The sequence below is a fragment of the Micrasema longulum genome, unplaced genomic scaffold (assembly GCF_059751315.1).
Source record: "Micrasema longulum isolate JH-2025_06_02 unplaced genomic scaffold, ASM5975131v1 h1tg000163l, whole genome shotgun sequence".
Lineage (NCBI taxonomy): Eukaryota > Metazoa > Arthropoda > Insecta > Trichoptera > Brachycentridae > Micrasema > Micrasema longulum.
The window spans coordinates 573955-586672 of NW_028277368.1; the positions used below are offsets into that span (position 1 = coordinate 573955).

Below are 12718 nucleotides of genomic sequence, written 5' to 3' on the forward strand. Positions count from 1 at the left end.
TTAGAAATCTCATTATTATTTTATCAATTTTTTTCTCAAATATCTCTGTAACTCCTTTAATTTCTAAGCTTGCTTCTCATACCATCACGTATTGATAAAGTAACTTAACTATTGTGAAATGATTTAAAATAAAATTTATTTTGTCTTTTGATACTGAATCACATATTAACTCTAAAATAGCAGGCACTAATAAAGTTAAATAGTTCTCAAACTTTAAATATTTACGTATAATATGGATCCCTCAGGACCCGACAAGACCTTCAAGTATTTAAACAAGATCATTTCAGATCCCCAAACTACTGAGTACCTTAATTTATGTAAATATTATATTACAAGGCACCAAATAATTTGCATTTTAGCACAGTCAAATTTATTTTTGTATTTATTCCTTTTCAAGAAAGAATATAATTTATTACATATTTTTTATTCCTTGAAATTTAGTGGGGAGATAAACATTTTATCAATTATTTTAATTGAAAATATTTTGGTTGCATCTAAATTTTTGTTCGAGAAATTCTGGATTTTTTCCTGGGGGTATTAATTGATATCAGTTTTAGATATTTTTTAAAGGCTTCGTCTCTGTTAAAAAAAATACAGTAAAAATATTTATGGCTTTGTAAATACCTAGACTTCAATATTTCCTCCTAAAAAATCATTTACATCTCTATTTTAATATGGATGCTTTGTATACAAACATTTGGACACCCACATTTCTGCCATTTGTTGATTTTTCGTGAAGTTTTAAATTCACTTTTTACTTTTTTCTCACTCCGAACTCTACCTCGTACAAGAATTAATGGTTGAACCAACCACTATATTGAATGTTTACAGGTGTGTCCGTTTTTTCAAATAAAAAAAACAAGAATACACAACAAAAAGATAATTACAACTACATTAAAAAAATGAACAAAAATAGGGTTCGTGTTATATTGATGTGTTATTTTGAACACCTTTCCGGGTTATGGAGTTATGCTTTTAATGGAAGCACCGATTGACTGAACCTGATGATAATCAAACCAGATGACCCATGACTTTATATGGAACACTCCAGATGATATTTTCCAAAAACTTCCGAGTTCAACGCGACGCCATTTTTATTTATTCATGATTATGTTTCACATCAATAATGAAACTAATTTTTTTAACAAGAAATAGTAAAGGTGGTATTTTAAATAAATTTTTAAATCAGGTATTAAATTAATTTTTAAAAAGTTGTAATTAATACGCAGTTAGGATCCATATAAATACGTATTTTCTTTTTTTTTTCGGTCTTAAAATAGTACAAACATTATAATATATAAATGTCCTAATATTAAATTATATTTTAATTTATTTATTTTTTAAACTTTATACTAGTTATAAACATGTCTAAACTTTGTACTCGTATGTACAATTCAAATACCTTTAAGCTTTTTTCCATGATTGATATACTAAACTTCGAGCCCATACGAAACTCTCCTGTTCTAGCGTTGTAGCCTAACAGGTGGCGATTGGTTTTGTGAATGGTGGATCGCGGGTTTGGGAAGATAAATTCGCGACTCTTCCGAATTTCATTTTTTTAAATATATTTATTGATTTTTCACGAACGCACCGTTGCAGTATTAATTTATTTTTTTTGAATTTGGTGCTCATTTTTAAATTAAGGTAAAAACGGAAAATACTTGTGTTAACGTAAATACGTTTAATTATATAAAATAACTGTCTGTTCATTTACTTCTAAAAAAATGTCCCAGATACCTAATATTTAACATTTCTATTGGGATATTTTCATGGCAATTCTCTCGTTTACGACTTTGATAATAAATCTTTTTGAATGCCGCGGTCTGTTTTTAATTTAAGAGGAAGTACATCCGGTTTAAAAATGTTTCGTTTTAGCAAAGAAAACCAATTTATCAATACTTAGGTATAATACAACTTTGTTCAAACTCGAAGGGAGTCGCATACGATGCTTTTATTCATAAATTTGATTTCCTGAATTGGAATTTGCTTGCGATTTTAATTTTCGATGGGTTTCAACACTTATGTATTGAACTGAAACTGGCAGAGTAAGAATAAAAACAGAGTGAGCACGGACGAAAAAACAGCGTAATAAGACGCTTTATCGTCAACCGGATAACAGTATGATGTCTTGTTTATTTATTTGTTAGGACGAATCGCAGTCTGAATTTTATTTACACAAACATATTCACGTATTTTCTCCCTAGATTATGGCACTAGAGTCGTAAAGTTTTTTCACACTATAGATATTCACTATTGGCGTGTTCCCATTATTTCTTTTTTTTTTAAATTGTTTCTTTTGGGAGCTAAGACCACTTTAAAACCCAAAAAAAGTCCAGTTTTACATGCCGTTCACGGACGTAAATAAATATGAAAAATAATTTTTCAAAACGGAATTGATACCGACATAGAAAATTTTTATCTTATGTTTTTCTTTTCATTATAAAAATAAACGACGAGTGATACTTAAGTCCACAAATTTAGAAAATCCAGTGACTAGTTTTTTCGCTTTTGTGACATCTTCGAGACTGGTTTTGGACTTTTCTTTTATTTTTCAGAAATCATAATTGACAGAAATCAAACTCACGAAAGATGGGACGCTTAAAAATAATATATATACAATACTACAACTCATTAGAAATATCATTATGTCAATGCATTCGTTAACCTGAAACACTTTGTTAATGATCCTTAAGACAAAAATAATTTAATTTAATATACTCTCATATATCCATTTGTTGCAACAGAAATGGAAAACATTTTTTAAAAGGGAATTTGGGAGACTATTTTTTTGTTTTATTTATCATCATCATTCTATGTCCGCTCCCTAGTTGGAGCATTTGGTATCCACAAAGAGCCTCCATGCATCTCTATCAGCTGCCAACTCCTTTGCGTCCTCTAAAGTCCGGTTCTCGACCCGAAATTCAGACATAAACAGCCAACAAACAGTTAGCAGTAGCAGAATATATAATCAACAAAAAATGGCAGCTTTAAAAAAGTGCAAGTGCGGTTAGGAGTAGCAGGCGCCTCATTCAACAGTATGAAAGCTGTCTGGAGATCAGATATTTACTAATTGAAAACCGAATGTTGACTATATAACGCCTGCATAACACTTATTCTCTTCTACGGATGATAATCGGGTTGTGGTCCCGTGGCCAGTGTTGCGAACTCACGGATCAGAGGTCCGAGGTTTTAACCCCACTCTACCCCAACTTGATTTCCATTTTCTAATTGTGAGTTGTTTACAACTCGTTGAAAAAGGCCACCAAAATTGAAATACTTGGGTAAATTATTAAAACGCTAATATTTATATTTTTTTTTATTTGAAAAAAAATCGTGGCTCCTCACTAGGGCCCAAAACAGTAAAATTCAGCCTTTTGAGAACAGGTGTCTCAGAAGAATCTTGGGTGTGCGGTGGTTTAACTTTGTGAGGAATGAAGTAATAAGAGAACGGACGCACCAAACTTCGGTGACAACTGTCGTCAAGCGGATATTGCGGATGCCTCCTGAAAGCCTTAACCACGCTTGCTACTTTACAACGCATTAGGTTCTCGACGTCCTGGACAAAATATTTATGGTCTGTAAAAAAATTGCTTTAGTACCATAATCCAGGAAGAAAATACGTTTTTAAGTCATACTGTATTTCCTCCTAACTATAGAAATAATAATTTTTGAAAAATATAAAATCTAAATTAAAAATGCCATTTAAATCCGGACAAAGGACTTATTTTAAAGAAGTTCAACAAAATAGTTATATATTTTTTCGTAGGGCTTAAATTTAAATAATATAAATAAATTATCATATTGATTAGACTTTATATGGGTGTGTTCAGATTAATTTTGAGCTCACAAAAAAGGCGTAAAAGCGTATTTACAAAATTGAGAAAATAAACATCAATCAGTTTGGCAAATTCTGTATTTAAAAAAGAATTATTTACGTTTTAAATAAAGAATTTTACCGTGTTCGAGAAGGTTCGACAAGTTCGGAATTTAAATTTTAAATTTTATGAGTTAGATTTTTAAATTTGAAGGTATCTGTTAACCTTTTGATCCCTGAACATAGATTTAGTAGAGGTTTGAACTTTTTAATTTTCAAAGATATATTTTATACAGCAATGTTTTTAGTATGTCGAAATGCTTGCAGACTGGCTGTATTTCGTCCCTAGGGAGTCATTCTTATTGAAATTACTGCAATAGAGAGGGAAAACATTTTTGAGGACGGAGTATGGAAGTCTAGGCATTTACAAAGCTTATGACTTTTCATTGGCTGGGTTAAGTGGCTACTTTACACACTGTATAACATTCACGATTCTGCCAATGTTTGAATATTTACATTTCCTTAACTCTTCTATCTGTTGGCTTTTGTGAAGTAAAAGGGTCAGCCAGATGAATCTCACTCACATTATAAATTTTTCAGTTCTTTTACTTCACAATTGTCAACAGACGGAAAAGTTGAGTAAATGTGAATATTCAAACATAGGCAATATAGTGAATGTTACACAGTGTGTAAAATGGTCACATAAACCAGCCAATGACAAGTCGTAAGCCATTTAAACGCCTAGACTTTCATATTCCTTTTCAAATATGTTTTCCTTTTCTGTTGCAACAAATTTATATATTATTTAAAGCTTGAAAACGATTTTGCATTTTTTTTTATCATGAAAAATAATAGTGGTACCATAGAATTAAGAGTAGTTCAGAAACCGCGCACGCGCATCAAACAAAAGGTGACTAAACTACTCTTAAACGAGCAGTTTTACGTTTTGACCCATTAGTTCCATTGTAGACGTCGCACAGTACGCCTCTCCCGATTTGAATTCAATTATGCCGTGTTGTGTCATTTTAAAGTGTAGAAACGCTGCTGGGATCAACAAGAAACGGGATGGGATCACATTTCACGTTAAAGTAGCATTACTCAAAAAAAAAAAAAATCCAATGTCAGATTGTCAAAGAAAACAAAATGAACATTTTGTTAGTGTTGCCAGGGTAGTCAATTTTTTTACACTACTGGTTTTAATTGATTTAGTGGAATTTTAGCTTACCTGCTGATAAAAGGAGGAAAACGGAGTGAATAAAAATAGTACAAAGAGTACGACGAAAGTTTTGGAAACCAATAAAGCGAAACATAATTTGCTTAATTCATTTTGAGAAGAAATGTTTTTATGACACAAAAGGTCATTTATCTTAATGTAAAACTCTATTATAAGTTCAGTTTCTAAAAGGCAATATCACAAAAAGTTTACTTAACAAAGGGAAATTTAAAACTACCGGGCAGACTGTATTGATATGTTCTTATTAAAAGGGTATTATTTATACGAATGAGAAAATTATTAAAAAGTTTTACTAAACTCTTCATTCGAAAAAAATCGTTAATGTCTTTCTCTCGAAAAGACATAAACTGGCTTTCTTTTGGACTGTGCATAAACTTTCAATTTTTTTCTCTTTTATAAAACATTTTTCGAAGCCCGGCACCTCGGTATCTATCTGAGAATTTAGTTAAACTTTCCAATCATGGACTAGCACTTTACCCATCTAATGAGGGTTCTAACGAAAATTTATTCTCCATGATTAAACAACGCCGTGGTGTACATTTGACCGACATTTTCTTTAAAACATCAAATATTATTTAACATGACATATATCCATATGTAAATTTATTGCAACAGAGAGGGAAAACATTATTGATAAGGGAATATGGAAGTCTAGGCATTTACAGGGCTTATGATCTGTCATTGGCTGGTTTAAGTGCAATAAATTTCATGCAAGCTCTATGTTGCAATAAATTTAAACATGAACAACTCCCTAGGGAGGAAAGTCAGCCAGTCTGCAAGCATTTGGACATACTCAAACATTGTTAAAAATATCAATTTTATGTAAAATGAGATTTGTTTTATTTTTTAAGTTCATCGTTCATTAATTCAATTACTCTTATTTAATTACCCTTTACTTATCTACTCTGTTGTGTCAGTCAATGTTTCGCATGTACAATAAGATTTTAGAGAAATTAACAAATTTCTTTTTTTTTTAATATATATATGTTACTTTTGTGTAATGGTTATATTTTTTGTGATCTGGCAACACTACGCGGTGACTTCGAGCATGCGCGCGGCAAAAGTGGGGGGATTTTCAGACACAGTCCATTGTATTCTAATATGATTCTACGCTCCATCTGGACTATTCTTAATTCTATCAGTGGTACAAATTTAACCGTCAGGGATTTGCGATGAAAAAAAGTTATCTTTTCAATATGGTATGTTTACAAAAATAAATAGAAAACCTGCATTAATAAAACAACAAAATTATTGCAAAAAGAAGGACTTACCTGCTATCATAATAATAACATTGAAGTTTGTAAAGGAGTGGGTATTTTGGGCAATCAAACTGGTGACAGCTCTACGAAAAACTGATACCCAAGAAACATTTTTTGAATTACTTCAAAATCGCCGAAACTACTCAAAAACGTCCTAATATGTACCGACTGTTATAAGTTATACGAGTTATTTTATACCAGGACAAATTCGTACAGTCAGAGAGAAAGGTGTTTAAAACAAATCGTAATCAAGAAAATAATGAATAATTTATTGAAGCTCTACATACATTTTAAATTATTTTTTAATGTTTTTGGCTTCAAATATAATATTAAGGTGATTTTTTTTATGAACTCCATTTACAATTAGTAAAGTTATGCTAATTACGCACTTGTTGACCTCGTAGTATAGTGGTCAGCGCCCCATACACGAGGTCTCAGGTTTGATTCCCGACATGGTTGACATAAAATATTTATTTAACCCTCCGTCGGGCGCACCTGATCTGACAGGCACAGGTCGGAAACTTTTATTACCCCCTCTCTGCTAGAGGAGCGTAGGCTCCCGTCCTTTCTAGTACCTTCCTGTCGTTAGGGGTTGCGTTGAATCCCTTTATCAGTTTCTGTCCTGACAATATGGGGATTAATTTTATATGGCCCGCGCCCGATTTCGTCATGCTTTTCAAGGTGCGAATTTTATTATTTATTACATCACAATAGTTTATTTAGCTCATTTAATGATACAATAACACAAATTTTATAGATATTTTACAAAAATAAGAAAAAAATCTCAAGGTAGCCGGGCCGCATAGGCACATTGCATATGAGTGTGTCAAAATTTCAGTTTTTTCGCCTAGGATTCTTTGTTGAAATGGGCGGCAAAGTATGTGATTTCTCTAATACGAGACACATTTATGAAATAAGGCAGTTACTGGGTGGAGACGTCGAAGAAGAACCTATACAGACTTTGGTAAAGAGAGATATTTAACCATGAAGATATAGTTAAACAATGCGTTCTCAATTCAAAAATGGAGCAATCTGGTGAGGACGCAAATGATGAAACAGAGATCAACTTCTGGAGAAAGATAGAACGAGCAAATGGACCATCAAGCCACCCTAAAAAAGTCGACTTCGGGGTCTCACAACATTTGCACTTTCCTTTCCGGAGTCGAAGCAAAAAAAAAAGGAATTCTTAAACTGCATTTGAATGTTGGCCATTGTTAATATTCTTAAGTTGATAATCAAATACACAAACCTGTACATTGATTCCCACAATCCCCGATTTGCGAAAGAGGGAGACATCTTACCCACTGAAAATAAAATATAGCCCATGGCCTACGAGTTCGGATAAAAATATTCCTCTCTAGGGTCAAAGTCACAACTGACTTTGAGACCTCTGCAGAAAAACGCAGAGAGGATCTGTGGAGAGAGAAACTCGGCGATAGGCTCTGAATGATGCCATCTAAAAGCACAAATACCGCCCACAATTTGGACTTCCCTACGTCGAAAGTTCTCAATAGATTAAGGGTAGGGGTGTCAAGGCGCAAATACAATCAACGGAGGTGGGGTTTTGTGGGGGGAGATGACATGAACTGTGATTGTGGAGAGGTGCAAGATGATCCTCATCTGCTGCGGTGTCCACAAATGCAGTAAACTTGTGATGATAATGATTTGAGGGTGGCCACAGATAAGGCGATATCTGTCGCTGCACACTGGAGTGGCAAGGTCTAAAGCCCGGACCCGATAAGTAAGTAAGTAGGGTTAATCGAGAAAAATCCCCATCCTCTTACCATTTAAAAGACGTAGATATGTATGTTACGTGCGCGGGGAGACGGGTGTGAAAAGACTGCCTCAATTTGAATGTCGAAATTGTCACAAAGCCATCTGCATGAGTCTTCAAATTAATGTTGGTCGAATTCATCAATTTTTATTTTATATGGTTTTCGTAACATTTAAGTGCCTTATAATATAATATTACTAGTGGACTCGTCAGACGTTGTCCTGCCTAAACCTTGCGCGTTGGCTTGCCTGCTATTAGGTTGAAAAAAGATTTTTAATTGATAAGTAGGTACCTAGGTACTAGTTTGTGATTAAATTCCAAAATTAAAATTGTTAATATTGAATTTAAGTAGGTACTTGTTTATGGTTGAATTAAAAAACTTTAAATAAATATTTTTTAAAAACGGCATTCTTTTTGCAAACGTCAAACTCTGGTCTTCTCACCAACAGAGGGGTGTACTTATCTAGGAATAGGTTTTTTTTTAATAAATTGAATTTAATATTATTTAAGTGTTACCAAAAATCCAGTAAAAAGAAATAAATAGGTAGAAATTCTAACGAATTTAAGGAAAGAATCTGATTGAGATCCACAAAAAACAAATGCTGTTTGTAAACATTTAAAAACAAACTTTTTTATAGACAACATTTTTCAAATAACAACATTTTTCCATTTTTATTCTGAATGCATTCTCCTCAAATGCAACCCTGGTAGATCTATGGATAACATATTTATGCTCCTTACTTATTTTTCACATATAAGATTGAAGATTTTAATATCTACGAACACGCACAGCGCAAGATCTATATTTCTCTAAAACCCGCACGTGAATTGGTTAAGCCGTTTAGGAGGAGTTCGGTTACATCACACGTACAGAGGAATTATATATTTTAAGATAAATTAATTTACCTAATTTTAATATTTTGAAATATTAATGTTTATGCTCGTTTCAACATTTGATTACTTTTGTTTTAATACAATATTACTTATTATTTAGTGATTAAACTTTTTTTTTCATCAATTTAATTTATTAACTTAGTATACATTTCTATAAAGATCAGTGATTACTTTTTAAAAGTTGAAATTAATATGCATAGTTAAGAGCGGCTATTTCCAAAACAGTGCCTGCCCGGTACGTTACACCCGACGGAGGGTTAAAAAAGGTTTTTTTTACACAAGAATATTTCATAGTATGTTGACTGGTACCTGAAGCGTAAGACTGATCATCTTATCTTCATGTGACAAAAATGATCAAGATACACTGCGATTGGTGTATCAATGTAGTCCCCTATGCACCATTGTGCGAAAAGGGAATGATCATGATGATGAATCACGCAGTTTTATTAAAAACAACAGTAATTATAAAGATACCAATATTTCAACAGTATCAAAGGAAATACCATTTTTGATAGATATCTCAACCGAGACGAAGGAATTATTTGGGAATGTGGAAATGTAGGCATTTACGGGGGGTAGGCATTTATGGCGTGTCAGGTAGATAGAATGGTGAATGTTACACAGTATGTCAAGTGGTGACCTAAACCTGCCAATGACAGGTCGTAAACCTTATTAATGTCTAGTTTTCTACATTCCCCAATAATCAGTAAATTTTGTTTACTTATTATATGCAATGTTTGTTTGTTTGATAATTTTTTGAATTTTTTTCCAAATTTTTTAGACAGAGATTGGATTTCACACCCTTTGGTAGTTATTAAGATTAAAATTAACCGGGTTGTGGTCCCGTAGTAGTATTGTGGACTTACGGGCCAAAGGTCCGAGTTTCAAAGCCCACTCTACCACAACTCGATTTTAGTTTTTTCAAGCACAAGTCATTTACGACTTTTAGGAAATGGTCTGAAAATTTCAATATTGAGTAAATAATAGAAACTCAAGCATTCTCCATATTCTCTTCTCTTAAATTGTCTCCATCTGCGAAATGTAAATCTTAAGAGTTTAAAATTCAATTGGTGGTCTTCCAACATTTGGACTTATTCAAAATACTTTCAATAGAAATTTTGGTAAAACAGAAATAATATATTTATCAAAATAATTTCGCAATATCAGTAAACAAGTTCAGTTTATTTATTTTTTTCCTTCGCATGGCTATTTTGTTAATATTTATTATGGATACTTATACATTGCCTTTTTGATATTACATAATAATTCTAAAGGGACGCTTTCTTTTTCTCCATTACATTTACAAATAATATTTAGTATTATAAAATTATATGACTTCAATTAAATTATACAATTTTATGTGTTAGTATTGTTAGAATAAGTTATTTACATTTCCGAAATGATTTAGGATTTTTTTTAAATTGTTATATTTTATTTCGCTATTGTTCTCTAAAAAAATCATTATTTCCCGTCCCGTGGGTAGTGTCGTGGACTCCAATTTAGGAGGTTTGAGGTTCGAATAATGCTCCATCACAACTTGTTTCTTACATTATCTCACGGTTATTTTCGACTTAAATAAATGGATCCAAAATTGACATATTTGAATTAATGATAAGAACGCAAATACCTTTTTTTTTTAAATGAGTATTTCTTTTAAAAATGGTTTTGTTTACAATGTCGTTAAAATCTGCCTTATGTAAGTACAAGGGAATAAAATTATTATAGGAAATGCCAGAAAGCATAAAAAATAAATAAAACTTTTTAAATATATTTAAAACTAAATGTATAGAATATGAATGTAAAAAATACTAATATAAGTGTACATATAAAATAACAGTTTGAATATTAGATTAGATTGAAAGCGTTCAGTAATTATAAATAATGTTAGAATAAGTACAGATGTAAATATCGTGTTGTAAATATTATGTAAAACTATGTTTATCATAGAACTAAATAAAAATAAAATAATAAAATAAAAACAATTTTTTAAAAAAATCTTTTGAGTACAATAGTAAATAAATTACGTTAAAAAAACGTACTTTCATAAGGTTTTTTGTAAAGTACTTTGTAATCAATAATCTAAAAAATAATAAAGCATTTGATAATGCATTTGGTAAAAACTTTGTCATACTCAATAATATTATTCTACTCTTGAAACCTTTGATTTTAATTTTTCACATTAAGCTGGTAGATAACGCAATGATTATTGTATTTTTATGCATTATAAATATATTCCGACTCACAATCTTTTGAAACTTACGTTCTTCTGAAATTACTTTAATAAGTTGAAACTTAAATATGAATATTAAAATGATTTATTCCAAATAAAGTTACCGAGGAGATGCCCTTCCATTATGTTTATCTGCTAAAATTAACACATGTACAAACATTTTCTGATTTAAATTCAATTATTTCGACAAATGAGATACTCTGAAATTTCTTTAAAAGCTTTTAAGGAAAAATTATTTAAATTTGAATAAAATATACAAAAACCTATACCTCGCTATCATTTTCCAGATTCCTACACAAGAAATACATAATGTAATGTCTTGTAGGCTTTAATTCCTTTAATTTTACCGTTTTATAATAATAAAATTAACAAAATTATTTTTTATTAAGACAGTGACATTTTTTTGCAATAAAAACGCGATTCTAGGGCTTGTATTATAAAATAAAGTTAGCAGAGTCTTCAATTGTCTACAAAGCAAAATCGAGTTTTCTGTATGAAAATAGAATATTTCAATAAATCAATTTTTAAACATTTTCAATTTCAGGTTACCGGCGAAGAAAAAATTTTAAAACAAATTTTCCTAGAGAAAATTTGATTTTGAAAGATAATTATCGTAACTTCTCATTGTAATCGAGACCCTGGCAAAAATAATGTCAGTAAACGTAATGTAACTAAAATTTTATATTCGTGTGCAGGTAAATATTCGAAAAAGACACGTTTTTATTTTTATAATTTATTCAAACATTATTCACACATACATATTTAACGCGAGTATTGTTACACGAATGTGACTTCTTTAATAGTTTAGGTGTATTAAACTAAAAGAAATACTAAAATTTAAAATAAATATTTTTAAGCTAATCACGTTTAGTATTTATTATTAGAATTAAACTTCAAATACGGTACAAATGATTTTTTTTTTCGTAAAGCGGCAGAATTTATTAATTGAAACAAATATATGAAAGATAAACTTTTGTCTGATAAAAAATTTAGGAGCATTGAATAGAATAGGAAAGATTTTTTAATTTTAAAATTTATCATATTGAATTTAGATATATTTTTTAAAAAATGCGTTAATCATTTGAATTGAAATCAAAATATCTTTAAAATATTATATGTTTTTGTTAAAGCGGCTTGTTTTTTTAATTAAAAATAAATTAATTTTGGAACTTACCAGGATTGACTTTCGTCTAAGAACTGCGAAACTTCTTTCCTCTGGCGAGATGGCTGACAGAATTTTAGTTCTGTTGGTTCTTCCGAAGGCTGCTAGTAGCTTGATGCAGGTGGGGTGAACTCTGAGAGTTGGTGACTCCGTTGCAGCCTTTATAGGGACACTTGAGGGCGCTCGGCACGCATGCGCGTGTCACTCGATCCACAGGTAGCGCGGGAACGTCCTGAAATTCTGGAAAAATAAACTGAAATTTATGAAACCGTGGAAACTGAATTGAAATATGCATTTCAAATACCTTATCGTTTGAGCTACATATTACTCTTTCGATATTGTCACGCGTAT

General features: G+C 31.3%; 1 protein-coding gene across 1 annotated transcript in view; it reads right to left on the reverse strand.

The window, feature by feature from the left end:
* The window catches only part of NPF (neuropeptide F), an 82497-nt gene extending 70009 nt beyond the window's left edge, over positions 1 to 12488 (reverse strand). Inside the window, exon 1 of the mRNA XM_088242740.1 lies at positions 12380 to 12488. The gene's annotated coding sequence lies outside the window, so the exon portion shown is untranslated. The remainder of the gene's footprint in view (positions 1 to 12379) is intronic.
* Between the last annotated feature and the right edge of the window lie 230 nt (positions 12489 to 12718).